At 36.6% G+C, this 21,445-nt stretch overlaps 1 protein-coding gene across 2 annotated transcripts in view; it reads left to right on the forward strand.

Annotated features, from left to right (window-relative positions):
* Window positions 1-21,445, forward strand: part of LOC106057406 (neprilysin-1-like) — an 85,532-nt gene continuing 64,087 nt past the window's right edge. The window contains exons 1-2 of one of the 2 annotated variants that reach the window (XM_056008560.1): window positions 1-182; window positions 472-545. The gene's annotated coding sequence lies outside the window, so the exon portion shown is untranslated. Of the gene's footprint in view, window positions 183-471; window positions 546-11,102; window positions 11,281-21,445 lie in introns of those variants that run through there. The other variant, XM_056008559.1, reaches the window with a different exon arrangement.

A 21,445-nucleotide genomic window follows, 5' to 3' on the forward strand; every position in this document is an offset into this window, starting at 1 on the left:
GAGCGTTTGATTTACTAAGTGAGACTAACAAAACAAGTAGCTCGGCCAGATACATACAAATAAATCTCCGCCGAAGCCAAGGGATAACATTCACATCATCCAACAGTTCAAGCGCGTTGTGGCAGCTTTTTTGTTTGTTCAAAAAATGTAGATCTATTCAATGAAGTTTATCACGTTGATGTGTTAGTTTCGATTTCTTTATTGATTATAGTTTCGTGTTTTAGTACGCACTGTTTCACATCTATGCATTTAAGTTTTAGCGTTATATTATATATAAACGTAAAGAAAATCATTTAACTGATCTAATAGACTTGTGTAGCAGTTTATGCAATCTCAATTTAAGCGAATATAAAATAAATCCATTTTGGACTTAAAGTTTACTTATTCGTCCTTTTTTTATTTCCATTTATAAAGTATTAAAAACAGGATTTTATTATATACAAGATCGAGAGTTTTTTTTTCTTTCTTTAGACTGATTTAGACTTGTGTGCTCGGTTTCGTAAATTGATACGTTGTACGGGATTTCTTCTTGAACTAGTAAACAGGTAACTATTACAAATGCTTGCAATACATTGTGTTGTTTTATTGTCTTTTGGTTTACCGACATTGGACTATAGCTTAAATTCTTAAGAATTGTCAAGATATTTGTGTGTATGTGTGTATGTACATGTGAAACTGTTAGTATGTGTGTATGCGTGTGTTTTAGAGTTTATCAATGAAAATTGCAGTGATAGTATAGCAAGCTAATAAAATATTTACAAATTTAACACACATACAAATAATTGTTCCAACAGCAACATGCATAAACAAGGATCAATATTCTATTGATCTGATTGGTAGCTAACCTTTGTTTTACCAAAGTGACATACATTTTGAATCCATTCCTTGACGATGTATCACTCTCATCCCATTCTTCTTCGTCTTAAACTTCCAAAGGTGTCAACAAAATAATGTGTTCTTGTCCTTCTTATTGATTTATTCCCTTTTCTTGTTGTGATCATTGTTATGATTTACGATTTAGTATTTTAGTTTTGAAATACAAATACTATAGCATAAGTTCTAGAAGAGTTACACTATTAGGCCCAAGCGCTTGGCTTCCGAACGGATTCCTATGCATCGTACTTCCATAAGTAAGGAAAGTAAAAGCGGTTGGTCGTTGTGCTGGGTACATGTCACCCCCTTCAACCGACCCCCATAGTATCCGCTGGCTAGGAATGGTCGTTGTGCTGGGTACATGACACCCTCGTCAACCGACCCCCATAGTATCCGCTGGCTAGGAATGGTCGTTGTGCTGGGTACATGACACCCTCGTCAACCGACCCCCATAGTATCCGCTGGCTAGGAATGGTCGTTGTGCTGGGTACATGACACCCTCGTCAACCGACCCCCATAGTATCCGCTGGCTAGGAATGGTCGTTGTGCTGGGTACATGACACCCTCGTCAACCGACCCCCATAGTATCCGCTGGCTAGGAATGGTCGTTGTGCTGGGTACATGACACCCTCGTCAACCGACCCCCATAATATCCGCTGGCTAGGAATGGGCGATGTATTAAGAAGAATATGGGATCTCAAGAAAGAATTTGTTAAGCCCCCTGAAGGACATTGCCTGTGACTGTATTACTAATATTTCTAATGAAGATTGGAAGATAGACTTTATGTTTTTCAACGGAAGAGTATTGCTATACATCTGTGAACAAGCATTTTAAAAAAAAAAACAAGTATGAAAAACTAGTAAGATAGTTCCACAGTTCCGGGACATTATGCACGAATGTAAACAGTCAAATACTCCACATATTTATTGAACTTTACATTCATCAAGATCCTGCACCATGATGAATAGACACTTCAAAGTCATTACATTTTAAGTTTAAACTAAAAATTCAATATTTATTTCACTACGCTACTTAAGGCATTACATATTTGGCTGCTAAAAACGAGGTTTGGGATTTTGAAAAAGGGATGTTAAAATGTTACAGAGATCGCCCGGCTCTGAATAGCAAAGTAAATTTGTTGAGGGATAAAATGGTGTTTTGGAGTTGCAGACAGTTGCAGTGGCCACATATCTTCGTTTACTGTTTGCTATAAAAATGGAAAAGGCAACATTTAAAACTTAGTGGAAACTATGCCTAATAATAATAATTGAGACCTCAGTCAATCTTAGCATTCGTAGAAAAAAAGTAAAAAAAAAAAAGTAATTTTAGAATTTTATTTTTATAGAGCTAGAGGAAGAACTTTACCTAAAGTCATCGCGAAAACCAGCTAGTTTTAATTCTTTATATCGCAGAGAAAATCTACTGATAAATTTAATGTTTTACAGTATTTAGAAAATCGTAGATGACGAGTCAGAGGTAGTATTTTACATCATTTCCGGTTCATGACTTTGTGTTATTCGGCCCCAAATGTCCACCTTTAATAATAAAGCCGTAGAGACATTAGTTCTAGGGATTCGAGTTATTTTGTTCAAGGTCTGTCTCTGACATTCATATTGAAAATGATCCTGGCTCTTAGGCTGTAAAAAGCTGGTCGCCACTACTGAACATACTAGATCTAGGAACGAGGCGAGTTTGAGGTAGTACTTTATGTTACATAGGAATTCATTGAAATTAAAATAAACTAAAAATAACAGAGTGAAGAGGGCTACAATAAAGAACATACACATGACTAGAAAACAAGAAAAGAAACATACACATAACTAGAAAACAACAAAAGAAACATACACATGAATAGAAAACAACAAAAGAAACATACACATGACTAGAAAACAACAAAAGAAACATACACATGACTAGAAAACAAGAAAAGAAACATACACATGAATAGAAAACAACAAAAGAAACATACACATGAATAGAAAACAACAAAAGAAACATACACATGAATAGAAAACAACAAAAGAAACATACACATGACTAGAAAACAACAAAAGAAACATACACATGAATAGAAAACAACAAAAGAAACATACACATGACTAGAAAACAACAAAAGAAACATACACATGACTAGAAAACAACAAAAGAAACATACACATGACTAGAAAACAACAAAAGAAACATACACATGACTAGAAAACAACAAAAGAAACATACACATGAATAGAAAACAACAAAAGAAACATACACATGAATAGAAAACAAGAAAAGAAACATACACATGACTAGAAAACAACAAAAGAAACATACACATGACTAGAAAACAACAAAAGAAACATACACATGAATAGAAAACAACAAAAGAAACATACACATGACTAGAAAACAACAAAAGAAACATACACATGACTAGAAAACAAGAAAAGAAACATACACATGACTAGAAAACAACAAAAGAAACATACACATGAATAGAAAACAACAAAAGAAACATACACATGACTAGAAAACAACAAAAGAAACATACACATGACTAGAAAACAACAAAAGAAACATACACATGAATAGAAAACAACAAAAGAAACATACACATGAATAGAAAACAACAAAAGAAACATACACATGACTAGAAAACAAGAAAAGAAACATACACATGACTAGAAAACAACAAAAGAAACATACACATGAATAGAAAACAACAAAAGAAACATACACATGACTAGAAAACAACAAAAGAAACATACACATGACTAGAAAACAACAAAAGAAACATACACATGACTAGAAAACAACAAAAGAAACATACACATGACTAGAAAACAACAAAAGAAACATACACATGACTAGAAAACAACAAAAGAAACATACACATGACTAGAAAACAACAAAAGAAACATACACATGAATAGAAAACAACAAAAGAAACATACACATGAATAGAAAACAACAAAAGAAACATACACATGACTAGAAAACAACAAAAGAAACATACACATGAATAGAAAACAACAAAAGAAACATACACATGACTAGAAAACAACAAAAGAAACATACACATGACTAGAAAACAACAAAAGAAACATACACATGACTAGAAAACAACAAAAGAAACATACACATGACTAGAAAACAACAAAAGAAACATACACATGACTAGAAAACAACAAAAGAAACATACACATGACTAGAAAACAACAAAAGAAACATACACATGAATAGAAAACAACAAAAGAAACATACACATGAATAGAAAACAACAAAAGAAACATACACATGACTAGAAAACAACAAAAGAAACATACACATGAATAGAAAACAACAAAAGAAACATACACATGACTAGAAAACAACAAAAGAAACATACACATGAATAGAAAACAACAAAAGAAACATACACGTGACTAGAAAACAACAAAAGAAACATACACATGACTAGAAAACAACAAAAGAAACATACACATGAATAGAAAACAACAAAAGAAACATACACATGACTAGAAAACAACAAAAGAAACATACACATGACTAGAAAACAACAAAAGAAACATACACATGACTAGAAAACAACAAAAGAAACATACACATGACTAGAAAACAACAAAAGAAACATATACATGACTAGAAAACAACAAAAGAAACATACACATGACTAGAAAACAACAAAAGAAACATACACATGACTAGAAAACAACAAAAGAAACATACACATGAATAGAAAACAACAAAAGAAACATACAGTGATGTAGTGTTTGGAACGCCCCGAACCTCGACCTTTCTAATATGTTACCGATGCAGACTGTATGTCGAATGATTACAGGACTTGGACTTAACAGCAAGGGGACTGCTTGTTCCCACTTTACAAGACACAGAAAAACACATATATGCTCAAACGTTTTCTTGTCTACAGCGTTTCTTGTCCTTTTATATTTAACCCCTCCCCTCGACTATTACAAATCATTTTCCAAGGATTACGACTTTGTTGTTTTTTTTTCTAAGTTTCGGAACTGGTTTAGAAATAAAGCTTATAATAACCTAGCATAGCAGGGGAAGGAATCTGGCAAGGTTTGAACTCGGGACTGTTTCACGCGGTCAGGTAGCCATCCTTGTTTCAAATTGAAAAATTGGATTTACTGGAAAGATTTTTAAAAATATATATTAAGAGAGTGAGAGAGAGAGAGAAACAGAGAGACAGAAAGCTGTGTGTGTGTTGATGTGTTGTGGGGTTAGAAGAGGTAGAAACTAATAAGAGTGAGTATTAAATGAGGGACATATTATATAGATTTGAAAAAAAAAACAGATCGCCAAGGGAAGCAATTAACTAGATTCTATGTTTGATAGACAAGACTACACGCTATATACCAGACAAATGGGAGGAAACCCTTCAGATCGATAAATAAACACTAGTCTACAACTTGATTTTAATTAGTTGTATATTTTTCTTAAACTGTTCTGCCTAGTTATTTCAGAAATAAAATATACAAAAAAAAAAAAAAAAAAACCCACTGATTTTCCCCACTATTATTCGGTTAAAAGTTACTTTTGTAGTTATAACCCTCAGTTACACACTCCGGCCACAGAGACATCACACTGAACAATACTCATTATTAAGGATACAGGACTTCCTATTTCTGAATTTACTTCATATTAATTAGGAGTCTCTTGTTATAACGCATTCTGCATTCATTTCTGAGTGTGACAGATCATTGGGTGGCAGTTTCATTTCCCATGTAAAAGTGTCAGTTTGGAATGGATGAAAAGGCCCTAGTATTCCCAAGGAACCCTTCAAGCAACGGGAAGTCTTTTGTTTTCTTCAGAAAGGAAGTACATTAAGAAATACTCATCTCCTTCACCTACAAGTTGCATGTCTCTTCGTTAGCACTACATAGACTCTCTTATCTCTCTATTATTGCACTCCTACGTTAGCACTACATAGACTCTCTTATCTCTCTATTATTGCACTCCTATGTTAGCACTACATAGACTCTCTTATCTCTCTATTATTGCACTCCTACGTTAGCACTACATAGACTCTCTTATCTCTCTATTATGGCACTCCTACGTTAGCACTACATAGACTCTCTTATCTCTCTATTATTGCACTCCTACGTTAGCACTACATAGACTCTCTTATCTCTCTATTATTGCACTCCTACGTTAGCACTACATAGACTCTCTTATCTCTCTATTATTGCACTCCTATGTTAGCACTACATAGACTCTCTTATCTCTCTATTATTGCACTCCTACGTTAGCACTACATAGACTCTCTTATCTCTCTATTATTGCACTCCTATGTTAGCACTACATAGACTCTCTTATCTCTCTATTATTGCACTCCTATGTTAGCACTACATAGACTCTCTTATCTCTCTATTATTGCACTCCTATGTTAGCACTACATACATTAAATAGTTTTCCAGAGGATCTTGTATGGAGAAACACACCTTCGTTTATGTCGCTGTACGCATAATGCAGTAGACAGGAGAAGAATATGCCAAACAGAGTAGGTGCGAGCACACATCCCTGCTTGACACCACTGCAAACCTCAAAAGGTGCTGATTGGGCTCCATTGAATTTGACAGTACATTTAGTTTCCTCGTGAAAACATTCAATTAACTTCAGTAGTTTGGGAGGGCAACCTATTTTCCTCAGGAGTTTGAAAAGGCCACTTCTGCTGACCATGTCAAAAGCTTTAGTCAGATCGACAAAAACAATGTAAAGGGGTCTGTCTCTCTCTCTAAATTTCTCCTGCAGTAGTCGTAGAGAAGGTTGCAGAAAAGAGTCTGGGACAACATATTGCTGACTAGCAGTACTAAAGCCCTAGTCTACCGGACCTGTGTGTTGAGCACCTTGCTGTACGGAAGTGAAACATGGTCAACCTACTCATGGCAGGAAAAAAAGCTGAATGTCTTCCACCTCCGATGCCTAAGGCGGATCTTTAAAATAAGGTGGCAAGATAAGATAACAAATGAGGAAGTGCTACATAGAGCAGGATGCCAGGACATCCGCTCTGTTATCAGCAGCAGACGCCTTGGCTGGCTTGGCCACGTTCGTAGAATGCCAGTAGGTCGACTTCCACAGGACATCCTGTATGGCGATCTAATTGAAGGCAGGAGAGCCGCTGGTCGCCCACTTTTACGTTATACGGATGTATGCAAACGCGACATGAAGCTCTTCAAAATCGACACTGGCAACTGGGAAGAGGTGGCACTGGACAGATCCACATGGAGAGAGAGCATAAAGGAAGGGTCACAGATTGCAGATGTCATACACAACAGAAGCAGAAAGAAGGGTGAAAATGCAATGGCGCCTGGTGATTTTATATGCCCAACCTGTGATCGCAGCTGTGTATCAAGGATTGGCCTCTTTAGTCACACAAGAAGTTGCAAAGGGAAAAGATCGTCTCACGAGACGTAAAATGCCACAGAATGTTAGCACTACATAGACTCTCTTATCTCTCTATTATTGCACTCCTATGTTAGCACTACATAGACTCTCTTATCTCTCTATTATTGCACTCCTATGTTAGCACTACACAGACTCTCTTTTTCTCTCTATTGTTGTACTCTTACGTTAGCACTACAAAGACTCTCTTATCTCTCTATTATTGCACTCCTATGCTAGCACTACACAGACTCTCTTATCTCTCTATTGTTGCACTCCTATGTTAGCACTACATAGATTCTTCTATCTCTCTATTATTGCTCTCCTATGTTAGCACTACATAGACTCTCTTATCTCTCTATTATTGCACTCCTATGTTAGCACTACATAGACTCTTCTATCTCTCTATTATTGCTCTCCTATGTTAGCACTACATAGACTCTCTTATCTCTCTATTATTGCACTCCTCTGTTAGCTTAACATAGTCTCTTCTATTCCTCTCTTGTTCTACTCACATGGACGTGTACTGTTTTCCAAACATTTCTCTGGGTCTGCCACTGCAACCAGACGTCTCGCACTTCTCAGTAGTTGTCTCTGCCAGACGCGTCTGTGTTGAAATACAATCTATTTACAAATGTTGAATTTTGGTCAAACAAGCAACCCGTAGGGCGGACAAACTATAAACGACCCAACAGAGAGGACACATTATAAGCGATTTAGCTTTTTTAAAACGCTAAAATATCAACTGAGAATCATCGACTTCTTTCTATTCATGTCTTATTTGTTTGTTTTTGGGAACTATCAAAACCAACACCAAATCATGATGTTTATTGACGTGACAACAATGAAAATACATAGTTATATTCAAAATCTAATGGACAAAAAGAACTTTTGCTATTCACATAAAAATACTTTCGAATACAAACACACATACACAACATAGACATGTATCATTCTTTTTTAAAGACATTATCAAATGAACATATATAATGTATCAGACGTGTTTAAAAAAGAACCACTGTGCCAAAACAACCAGAACGCCAAAACGTCTGTGCCAAAACGTCTGTGCCAAAACGTCTGTGCCAAAACGTCTGTGCCAAAACGTCTGTGCCAAAACGACCTGCTTCGTATACAACACCCAGGACTGCCTGGCCACATGATATAGTGCACTTCTTCTAAATCTTCGGACTACAAGATAAGCCTTCTATGATAACTAGAAAAAGATGCTGGATAACCCGGTTGTTACATACATGTTAAACCTTTCCCCTCTTTCTTTCCTGTAGCGAAAAGACATCATTTCATAGTTATTTATAACTGAAGAGTTTCGACTCAAGGGAAGTAATATGGCAGGGCTGCAAAAAAAAAAACGATTTTTCAAAATTACTCAACAAACTCTTTCATATTTTTCTAATACAGAATGTATAGATAACTAAACAAAAGTATATAGGATCAAATCACTTCTTTTAAGATATCTAAAGAACAATCTATTAGCCCCCTTTCTTTTTTTAGTCTATAAGATGGAATTAGATATAGTCACATACTTCTCCATCTAAAGCGTAATGCTGCCTCAGTCTGTAGTCACGTGACTTTATGCGTCACAAAGATGGGAAAAGAAAATTCTACTGTTGCAAAAAAAGAAAATAAAAATTTAAAAAAGTCACTTGAGCTGAACCCAATACGAGCGCCAGATTTCAAAAACCAATTTAACCCTGCCCCCATGGTTCCATGGAACAACATTTATTGCCGCCCTGAGAGGCCAGGAGGTTAATGCATTTTACAAGTGCCAGGCTGCTGTGAACCAGATTGATGGACACAGCACTAGCCACTGGTGGTCTGATGACCACTTTACGAGTCACGCGAGATGTCAGTAGTAGCACCGTAGGTCACAAACAGAATGTGGTGTCAGGTTAGGTAGGATTGAACTTTGCTCTTACATAATAGGAAACGAAACATTGATTCCTGTTTAAACAAGTCTATAGAAACTAAAAGATTATCAATAAATAATAATTTTTAAAAAGTTCTTACAGAGAGTATGAGAAAATGATCGTATACACTGAGCAATATGGTCTGTAGTTATAAGTAGCATATAGCTTGATTCAGTGTAAAGATCAGGACTAAACTGTATTAAAAGTCTATTTAAAAGCAATACTCATAAAGACTTTGAATCAAGAAAAATAATTTTTGGTCAACAAAATGAACTTCAAGATATTCCTTCCAAAGAGAATATAATTATGTCATACTCATTCCCATGTATCAATGTAGTCCTGAATGTTGATTAGAGACAAACTCTGCTAAGTCATCGACTTTCCTGTCTGATTCAGGCAACCCATTTAATTCGCTTATGGCACTAGGGGAAAAGAAGCACTAGTACGAATGAGTCCTAACATATGAAAAAAGAAATGTGGACTTATATTTGTGTCTTTCTAAATATTTCAATAGGTTGTGTTTTATCTTTATTTGTAAGTGATGGCTCAGTGTTGAATGAATTATGAACAATTGTACAAAGTTTCAACTTGATACGAGAATGGGAAGTAACAACACTGTTACCAGAACGACAGACCGGCCAAGTCAGTCGGTAAAAACTTTAAAATAGAATATTTCTTATCGCATACATTTATTATTGTTAGTCTCGAATAGATATTAAAAGTATAAATTACATGATTGAGTCAAAAATATTGATGCAATGTCACTCAATATGATTTTTTTTTTTTTTTATATTTCACCTTTTAGTCTTCTGTCCTGAAGTGTCTTAAATCTATTGATTTTACTAATTGTGAAACTAGGCAAATATGAGTATTCGGTTTTTATAGCTCTCACGGCTCTTTATGCGTTTGTTAATTAATGTATCGCAACAGTAATAATAATTAAGTCCGAAAATTTATGAGTATTTCTCGTGGCTACGCAGCCCAAGCTGTGACCTACTTTTTTTGCCACAACCAGCGCAGGCGTAACCATTGTCAGCCGGTGGTCGATTTAGATTTTCTGTGTAAGTCTGTCCTCGGCAGCTCCCTTCTGTCAGTTAAAGCAAGTTGGCGCCTAAGCTAATCTTTAAAGCGTTTCCGTGGGGCACCTCTGTTACGTCAAACACTTTCTAGCTCACCAATAAGTATATAAATAAATTAGAGTTTTGTATTGTTATTTTTTCGTGGTAATAATCTAGAATCGTGCCAGTAATGAGAACTGTTGAATATTGAATCAGCTTAAAAATAAATGTTTTCATATTTATATTTTCTAACCACATCAAAAAATCCAATCACTCAACAAATAATGACTATCAATCGAGATCTAAAGCAAAAAAAAAAAAAGAATGGTAACGGTAGATTAGTCCTCTTAATAGCTTGCTCATTTTTTACTGACCTTCAGAATGTTATATTATCAAAGAAAACACAAAAGTAAACTCTTCTTCCTAAAGCATTGAAAGTACCGCCCCATGCAGCGTAATCCTTCGTCACGCCACAAGTATTTGATTCCCTACTAATAATATTCCCACTATCTATTTCTGTACCTAACATTCGGGTAAATACTGAAGCCTATCAATTCCTACACACTAAAGGGCTTATAGCATTCTAACTGCACATACAACTGCACAAGTGTAATATAATACGCATTCATTCTGTGGATCGACTATCCCGCCACTTGTTATAGAATACAGTCGCATACATTTCGTTACCAATGAATTGAAATAGCTGAAATAACTTCGATCACTTGACTATAATATCGACGCTTTTTTTTTCAATGCCGGCTATTTTCGTTTGTTCCATTTAAATACTTTACTTCTATTTTTAATCCTTATTCACTTAAGGAGCTTTTTTTTTTTTAAAAAAAAAATGAAACGTGAAAATAATCTATTGAATAAAGAGAAGAGATCAGTCAGAAATAATCGTGGCTTGAAGCCTTCAAAGTAACACGAGCTTGTATCGAATTGTTATGCCTTACGAAGACCCGGAGTTTATACTAAAATAGATGTTTCTAAAGGCTACTAAAATAGATGTATCTAAAGGCCAGATGCTGATCTTATTACAGTAAGATGATTTACTTTATATATTGTTCACTATCTTCTTGTGATATCAAGTGCATTTTGAGTTTGAAAAGTCGCCTTTAAAGTGTTATGTTTTAATCTAAAATTTTGTGACGACAAACAATATTCTACTCCACACCTACTGAAGACTTTATTTCTAGTGCTTCAGACGCCATCTTTTCGAGGTGAAATTTACTTTATTATCTATCTATCTATATATAATTTTCTTCATGGCTCAAGAGTTTGGACAACAAATTTAGGAACGATCACTCTTTTATTTCTACAAGTCGGACTAGAGTTACCCAACAAAACAAAAAAAAAAGGGGGGGGGGAGAACAAGTAATATTCACTCGTCACAAAATAGCAGGGCTGGACTTAACCGTTGTGACCAAGAAGTCATGGAAAGATCACTCTTTTTATATTTCTACCCCAGGTAGTTTTAGCGGCTAAAAAAAGAGGGGGGGGGGAGAACAAGTAATCTACTCTGTATTCACCCGTCACTAACTAGCAGGTCCGGACTTAACCATTGTGAGGCCATATTCAAAACAGATTTCGCAGGGCTAAGTTTGGGTAGGGATACGGATATTAAGTGAAAATGAAGAGTTTGTATTAGAAAATATATTCGTCTTTGCATTTTATTCATTTTTTACTACCTACAGAATTACTTTACGAGCCTTACGTATAGCGAAGTCATACCATATATGATAAAAATTCAAATTTCCACATAGATCATGCTCAATAGCAAGAATTACCAAATGTTTCAATCTATCTACGAGAATTGTTGACCTCAAGTAATTCTTCATTAGTTTAAGGCGCGACAAGCTTCTTTCACCACATTCCAAAATTACAGATAATGCCGTTTTTTTTTATCGCGCGTAAAATTGGGGGCGGGGGGGGGTTTCTATATTGAATGACACCTCAAAATGACAATTTTTGTGTATAGGCCTATATTTCAGGAGATGTGTATGAGTTTTCTAAAGATTTTAATAATTTTCGAATATTTCCATGACTTTTTCGTATATTTTGCAATTTCAAGGAGATTTCCAGGAGCTCCTGGTAAATTGACGGGAGGCCGCGGGAAATCTGTTACAAGTTATAAATGGTTTAATTTAATAATGTATACACCTAGAATTAGCGCGGGCCCTATGAAAGTGCGGGTCTTATGAAAGTGCGGGCCCACTGCGGTCGCATAGGTTACAGTGGCCCAAGGCCGGCTCAACAAAATAGCGGCCTATGCTAAGACGCCGATTGACTAGCTGTTACTCTTTTTCTTTTTAAAGTAGGTTTTACTAGCTTTGGAAGTTCCTTTTCAGAAATAGAGATTGTTACATCCAGGCCCGAATCTACTGAAGGACGGCACGGGATGTCGGAGATTATGGGACCTTCGTGACGACGTGCATACCACACAGCCATGTCCTTACTGCTCTTAATGATTCAGAATAGGACCCCAAAAAAATATTATTTTTGTTTGTCGCATTAGGATTCAGGAAGTTGTATCTGCTTGTTTTATAAGCTATTAAGATGATAGTATTTATCAGCCGGGCAATATTCATAAAAAAATATGTAAGTATTTTTTTTAAAATATATCTTCTTATCTTTTACATTACTGACGTTCCTTCAAAGAAGAAGATAATTACGTCCTACGCGTATCCATGTGTCAATCTAGTTATGTATTTTTCTGTTATTCCAGTATCATTCCCAGACTGAAATCATGTACTGACTCTCTATATCTACTGTCTTGAACATTGTCACCAACAAAGAACTCCCTGTCTGAAGCTATTAGATTGTATCATCGTTGGACAAAACCCCAAGTCAACTTCTCTTCCCGGCATGCGTCGCGTGTACTAAGTCTCGGATATTGTTTATTGATTCTGTTTTCCCAATGAACTCAATTATGCCAAGCATCGGTTTATTAATATTCCATCTCTCCAAGACGATGCTAATCCGTGCTGTCAACACAGACTTTTTTTTTTTTTTACAAACCGTTCATTATACAACATTATACAAGAAGACACACGGGAGCTGCCAACTCCGATGATTTGTCATCTCTCTTTCTGATTGTCTTAAAACTGATTCTCTTGCTAAACACGCGTTAGAACGTTGCTTAGTAAAGAATCGCAGAAAATAAATACATTTATATTTAAGTTGTATACACTCCATAACGAAATGTAGAGGTTCAGTCAGAAAGGACGAACAATTTCTTTCAGAAGTGAATTGTTTATAAAGATAAAAACGATTTTTTACTCCGCACACTTACCATAAATTTACTTGTGTGAGAAGACTACCAAGGATTAGATAAAGTGTCCTTCATTTATTTAAAACTTAAAGTAATATCATTCAGTTACAAGATTATGGGGGAGGGGTAGCAGAAAGCATCGTCTGGATGGGGGGTACCACTAACATCAATGTCTTTCTGTCTCCCTCTGTCTATCTGCCTGTCCCCCCTCTGTGTGTGTGTGTATGTCTTGCACACCAGCGCACTCATATTTTGCGTTAGATGGAAACCTTACTGGGGAGAGTTCGTGCTGCTATTACAATTTTTTAATACAAGTTCCCTGTAAAAAGTAAGTATTTCACACTGCCTTACATTGACAGCTGTATTGAAGATTGGTTGATAATTCTTCCTGATTACCACAGATTCCTGCTTCATCCTTCATGACCCCATATATTTATTAATTTTAAGACTTCTTGTCGTGTTAAGTAAAACGTCTTGTCGTGTTAAATAATATGTCTTGTCATATTAAATAAGATGTCTTATCGTGATAAGTAAGACATCTTGCCTCAAATATTTTTTTGTCACATTAACGTAGTCAGCATTTGCCTTTACCTTTCCCTTTAGTCCGTTGGACCGTTGGGGCACCATGCAAGATTCGTCGACCGTCTTTCTCCATTCCTCTTTGTCTTTTGCCTTAGTTAGAACCTCATTCAATGGCCATTATTATATTGTCTTCCCATCGCTTTCTCTGTCTGCCTCTTCTTCTTTTTCCTGGTCCTGAAGGAAGGTCTTTGCGAGCCCTGGGGATCTTGTAATATGGCCATAGATTTTTACGTAAAGGTAAAGGTAAAAAACGTCGCCAACAGAGCTAGGTACAATTGTACCAAAGAATTTCGACCATTCTGACACAAAAAATTCTAGAAAAATCAATTAAGAGTAGACATTTTGAAGTCAATGTAAAAGGCCTACACTCAATAGGTCCTTAAACTATTTTCACTTTTGAAACATTTTAATAATAATTTTATTCGATTTGGTTATCATTGAATAGAGTCTGATAACTATAATAAAAAAAAGAAACTATTTTTCCCCTTCAAAAATTAATTGACCAGCTTCGTCCCCCCCCCCTTTCCTTTTCTTGTCAGAAACCCCCCCCCCCAACCACACAGTCTGAAAAATGCTGCTGTAAATGAATGTATATGAAAAGCTCAGCCTGATTTAAAATGACACCAATACCACGGCATGGTGTACGTGACATATAGCAAATATAGATTTTTCTCTTTCTTGTGTTTTGTCAATAAGAATCAATCGAAGAAACATTTGACAACAAGTAGAATATAGACATTTGACAACATAATAATTGCTTAATATTAACTAATTAGTACATTTCTCTCTATATGGTAGTAATGATAGACATGTGCTTCCTCATACCAATCTATTTCTTCCCCCCCCCCATTTTAACTCTATTAATAGATTGACTACGCCGATGAAAACGTGTTTTTTTTACCTAGTGTTACCAGTTGAAGATCTTTAGTGTTATAGTTTAGTGATGACACGTTCTTGATCTAGAACAAGTAACAGAAGCCCCGCATATTTGAATAACGAACAGATAGTGAAAATGGTATCTTATCATTACGAGGATTTAATGTCATCGCTCTGTTCGCAGCCAGTTCGCAAGGCAACAATTTGTATGTGTATGTGTATAACACTTTAGATCAGTGTTTCCCAAACTTTTTCCTCAACGGAACACTTCGCACATTCTGAGTATTTAGCGGAACACTTTACTTATTTTTTAGGGAGGTTAATTCTCGTGATGGACTCCTAGTTAATTCTCGTGATGGACTCCTAGTTAATTCTCGTGATGGACTCCTAGTTAATTCTCGTGATGGACTCCTAGTTAATTCTCGTGATGGACTCCTAGTTAATTCTCGTGATGGACTCCTAGTTAATTCTCGTGATGGACTCCTAGTTAATTCTCGTGATGGACTCCTAGTTAATTCTCGTGATGGACTCCTAGTTAATTCTCGTGATGGACTCCTAGTTAATTCTTCCAGTAGTTCGTGGAGCTCCTTTTCAGGCCTCGCCTAACAGTAGGGTTCCTCGGAACACGGTCTGGGAATTATTCCTGTAGAATCACCCCATATCCTCGTCTATAAATAGAAACCAACAAGCATTTCTCGAATTAACACTATTACTCATTATAGAAGTAAACATCATTTGTGAAAATGGTAATTAATTAATGAATCTTTTACAAACCTTTCTTTGATATCATCTTTACATTTACATTTAATTATTTTATTTTGCTCTGGCTATCTTTTAACTCTAATCTTCTAATTCTCTACACAAGGCTTATCTTCCCTTGGCTTGGTACATTTTCTCTATAAAAACAAAAGTAATAAATTACCAACTATTGATGAATTCATTGTTGTTGTTTTTTTTTGCGGCCCCCGAAAGGGGAAAAGACGCTATCAGTTTTGTGTGGCCTGTCTGTCAATCCGTTCGTCCGTCCATCCCGTTTAGATCTCAGAAACTAATAGAGAAAATGAAAATCGGACATCATGATATTTTAGATCATTCAAAGTTCTGATGCAACGGCTACTTTGTTCTTTTCCGAAAGTGAACCATCGAATTTTTAAAATTATATATGCAAGCAGAGTTTTCAAAAAATTACACCACTTTTCAATGAAAACTTCAGGGGAAGTAACTTTTTAAAGAAAGGTCATGGACTTCTTCATTAATAAATCAAGCTTCATTCATCGATTCGCGCATTGGTACAAAACATTTGCATCTATGGTCACATTGGTAGAAGTGTCAATGGATCATTATAAAATATATTTTCAATGTATTAACTAACTCATTGAACACAATACTGATTCAAATGTTTTTAAAAAATAATTTTGATACGAACTTCGTTTTAGTTATAGGTTTAAAAAATAATGAACTACTTTTATAGCGCGCAGTTTTGACATATCCTCAGTATAGGGACCTAAACGTGACAGTCTCAATAAGACTAAATAGAGCCCAGATAAATATATATATATTGTTATAAACGTGGTGGTGGCACAGATGGGGGTAGTGGTGTGAGTGTAGTCAGCCGATGCAAATCGCCCCAGGCCAGCGCTAGACGAGCCGTCAACCGTGACGAGTTACGACGGTCAGCCGAGACGAGTGTCAACACGGCGGTTCGGGAAGGATCGACGGCGGTCCGGGAAGGATCGACGTCGTGAACAGAGCTCAGGAGCGTCACGAGAGTTGTAGTCATCTGACCACCTAGAAACGTCGAGCGGCGTTCTGTCCGGTTCGAGAAGGCCAGTAGGGACACTATATAAGAGCGGAGGTGTCGCAGTCAAGACGGTTCACGGCAGGGGTTCAGAGCCCGGTTCACTACAGTCCGGTCGACTACAGCACAGTTCAGCGGTGTGGTTCTGTACGGAGCATTACGACGGTTCAGTGCGGAGTACTGTCAAGTACAGTTGAGACGGCTGGCGTCTTGATCTTGGTCTGCGATCGAGTCCGACACAACGAGCCTAGTGTGTGAAGTCAGTCCTGAACTGTTGAACCAAGTGCAAGCCCGGAACGAGACGGAGAGGCCAGTGCAAGAGTTGATACTGCGGAACGGTGTTATCGGAGAGATATTTGTACAGTGTACGTGTTGCCAATTGTACAGTATTGGCTGTTATTTATTCAACTATTAAAGTGTTACGTTACTTTGGAGCCCTGAGTTGTCAAGTTCTTTAAGTTGGTGGTGTATGGTGCAGTTTGCAGAGAGCCTGGATAGTGAGATTCGTCCCAAATATATATATATATATATATATTACGAATGTAGTAGTAGTCTAAACAAAATTTAATCATATTATAGTTTAGTGATGATACTAGTTCTTTATCTAGAACAAGTAACAGAAGCCCCGCATATTTGAATAACGAACAGATGGTGAAAATGGTATCTCACTATAACGAGGATTCAGTGTCATCGCTCTGTTCTTAGGGTTTGCAGATTTATTTATTATGTAACCAATAGTATCACATTAAGAAATGAATCGGATACGGACAGCATAGTACACCATTACCCGGTAACAAAGGACCTACTATTCTTGATCATAACATTGGCCTAGGTCTACTAATTTTCAGATTAAACGTAAATTCTTACAAGTTCTAGTCTAGACATAGTAGATTATATATCAAGATTCTATATCTAGTTCTAAATCTATATAGATCTAGACTTAGATCTAGATATAGACTTAGATCTCACTCTACTTCTAGACTTAGATCTATTTCTAGATCTAGACTTAGATTTTAATCTAGAAAATCTAGATCTAGACTTAGATCTTGAATCTAGATTAAGATCTAAAACTAGGTATAGATCTAGCTAAATCTATGTCTAGTTTGTTAGACAAAGGACAATGGAGATATACATTTTTATTTGCGAGGAGAAAGTCTTGTCATTTGTACACAATTGTAGCTTAAAGTAGGTCAAGAATTATTTTTTTTCATCTTGCCGGTATATCTAATTTTCTTAGAAGAATAAATCTTTTTTAGTTGCTCTTTATTATATGTAACATGTTATTAATTTTGAATGTATGAATAAGGTTAATAATTATTATTTAAACAAATATAAGTGTACGCTAAATAAATATATGGAGATGCTGTGGCTGAGGGGTAAAGCACTTGGAACCGGAAGTCCCGTGTTCCAATCCTGGTGAAGACTCTCGGTGGACTACTTCGGGGCTGATTCTGAGTTTGTGTTTCCACACAAACTTTCTTTGTAACCTTGTTTTATTGATTCATGTGTTGTCATGGAGTTTGAACTTGTATGCAAAATTAGTTGACGATTGGATAACTATAAGTGGTCAAATAATTGATTGCAAAAATCGAAACATACAAGAAATACAGTAACATAAAAGAACGAAACAGAGTGAGTTTATAGAAGCGTCGTAATAATGTATTTACCCAATAGTTTTTAAAATCTTTAAATTCAATGCTCTTGTAGCATTTTAGTAGTGAAGCATGTGGATATATTCAATGGTATCAACAAATTATATGCATACATTCCATAAAGTGTCGAGACACATTGGCCTAACAGCGAACACAATGAAGAATTGTTCAAACCAGTTTAACGACCTTTAAATCTGCGTGTGATTTCTGTCAGGGCTTGTGTTTGCGTGTTTGAGGGCAGAGGTGAACTTATATAAGAAAACTTTGTTTCGAGATTCATAGAAACATTTCTTACCACAGCCATATTTTTATTTTAGGGAAAAGAAGGGGGCAAGTGGAGTGAGTGATAGACGAGATAAAGAAAAAAAAAAGAGAAAAAGAGGAGAGTGAGAATGAAAAAGAGAGTGAAAAAGTGAGAGAGAAAAAAAGAGAAAGAGAGAAGAAAGAGATAAATGGATAAGAAATAAAAAATAGAGAGAAAAAAGAAAAATTAGAAAGAGAGAGAATGAAAAAAAAATAGAGAAAGAAAGAGAAAGATAGAAAAAATGGTGAAAGCGAGAAAAAGAGAGGGAGAGAGAAAGAGAGAGAGAGAGAGAAAGAGAGAGAGAGAAAGAGAGAAAGAGTTTCGCAAGAAAGAAAGAAGACAAAGAGAATCAATTTATTCAACCATAAACATTAGCACTTAAATCTAGAGTATTGAGTCAAGAAGAAAGAAATACATTTGTGACGAGATAACGCTAAACTTCCAACCTCTAACCAACTTTCTCTTTTGTCATCTGGCAAGTTTTCAGAACGACTAACGTACTACTAACAAATACACTAATGAAATCAGATCAGCAGGTTGTCAGCTTGTGTTCAATGCCTGTTCATTGTCGTCATGTTGAAGCCACCACCACTACTACTACTACTATACATTGTAAGAGTTCTCATCAACACTTTCTATGCTGACGAAGTTTTCAAGAATTATTCTCCGGACGTGGCATCTATGGAACATTCAAGAACTAATTCTGTTACATGTTATTGTTTGCATGCGTTACAAATTATAACAAGGAATAGAAAAAAAAATACTTTTTTTGAAAAACAAAGCTTATCTAAGGGAAAGAACAACTATATTACTAGCATTGATCTGAACATAACAGGGTTTGGCTCCATGTATGCTATATAAGGCAAAATTAATTGAATAGATCTAAATAATTTACCAATTGCTTAATTTTTGGATTGATTCGTGTATTGTCCCATTCTCGATCAAGCTGAAACTTTGCACAATTATTCATCGTCATAGACAAGACGTAAATCAATATACAATAATTAAACCCATTACTCAATTAATTATTGGGAATTTATTACTTTGTCAAATACCAATAAGGGATATTAATCCTTCTGTATTCATAGATACGGTAATTATGAGGGGTTTCGTCCCCACACCCATTTTCAGATTATGTTGAAAATTTAAAAGAAAGTATTTATTGTATCTATATATATGGCTCCTTTTGTCTCGAAAGGCAATGGATGCGCCCAAATGAGTCACTGGTTTTGGCTTAATCTTGAGACGGGGCAGAATCTGGTGTGGCTAATCAAGCCAATTCTAGAACGGCAAACTTTGCCACAATTCGTACATGTGTATGCCTCTGATTTAAGGCTAGAGGACAGGGCAGCTTTCTTTTTATCCCTCTTGATTAAAGCCGCTTCAATTCTTTTGTTCTCAGCAAGGGTTGTCCCAGCACGTACAGTCTGTCTCCATGCACTCCGGTCTTTGGCTATGTTTTCCCACATACTTTCGCTGATGCCTGAGGCTCTCATGTCTCGCTTGCAGACATCTCTATATGTTAGTCTTGGGCGGCCCTTGGGTCTGACTCCTTCCACAAGCTCAGCATACAAGATATCTTTCGGGATTCTACCATCTGGCATGCGGGTGACATGTCCGAGCCAGCGTAATCTTCTTTGTGTCAGGAGAGCATACATGCTGTTCATATAGGCCAATCTTAAAACTTCCTGATTGGAGACATGGTCCCTCCAAGAGATGTCCATTATGCGTCTCAGGCAGCGCAAGTGGAAACTATTCAATCTGTGCTCTTGGTACATGTATGTTGACCAGCTTTCACTGCCATAAAGGAGAGTGCTCACAACACAGGCGTTGTAGACTAGGATTTTGGTCGCTGTGGTCAATTTACCATTTCCCAGACGCGCTTGGAGAGTTTTGCCAATGCTGTGGTAGCTTTTCCTATCCTTTTTGTCAGCTCGATGTCTAAGTCTAGGTTACTGACAATTGTTGAACCCAAGTAGGTAAATTCCTGCACCAATGAAAGGGTGTGGTTCCCAATTTGTATTATAGGTATTTCTGCGACGTCTTGTGCCAGGATTTCGGTCTTGGGGAGACTTATGGTAAGGCTAAACTCTTGACAAGCAGCTGCTAAGGCGTTCACTAGCTTCTGTAGACCTCCTTGTGAGTGAGATACGAGCGCCGCGTCATCGGCAAACAGCAGCTCCCTTACCAAGATACGACGCCTTTTCGTTTTGGCTTTAAGACGTGCCAGGTTAAAGAGCCTTCCATCGGATCTGCTATGGATGTATATTCCGTCTTCCAGGGATTTAAAAGCACTGGATAGTACGACTGAGAAGAAGATGCCAAATAGTGTAGGGGCCAGTACACATCCTTGTTTTACACCGCTCTTAATGGAGAATGGCCTGGAGGAAGAACTTTCAAACTGAACGGTGCCCTGCATATTTTCGTGAAAAGCTGACACTAGTTTTCTTAACTTATTTGGGCAGCCAATTCTCTCTAGTACAGCAAACAGACCGCTTCTGCTAACAAGGTCAAAGGCCTTGGTCAAATCAATAAATGCTATGAAGAGGGGCTGCTTTTGTTCTCTGCTCTTCTCCTGTAGCTGCCGAAGAGAGAAAATCATATCTGTTGTAGATCTACCTGCCCTAAAGCCACACTGCGACTCTGGATAAACACGATCTGCCAGGATCTGTAATCGCTTTAGTAATACTCTAGCAAAAGCCTTTCCGACTATGCTAAGCA

This window comes from Biomphalaria glabrata, chromosome 13 (genome assembly GCF_947242115.1).
Source record: "Biomphalaria glabrata chromosome 13, xgBioGlab47.1, whole genome shotgun sequence".
NCBI lineage: Eukaryota > Metazoa > Mollusca > Gastropoda > Planorbidae > Biomphalaria > Biomphalaria glabrata.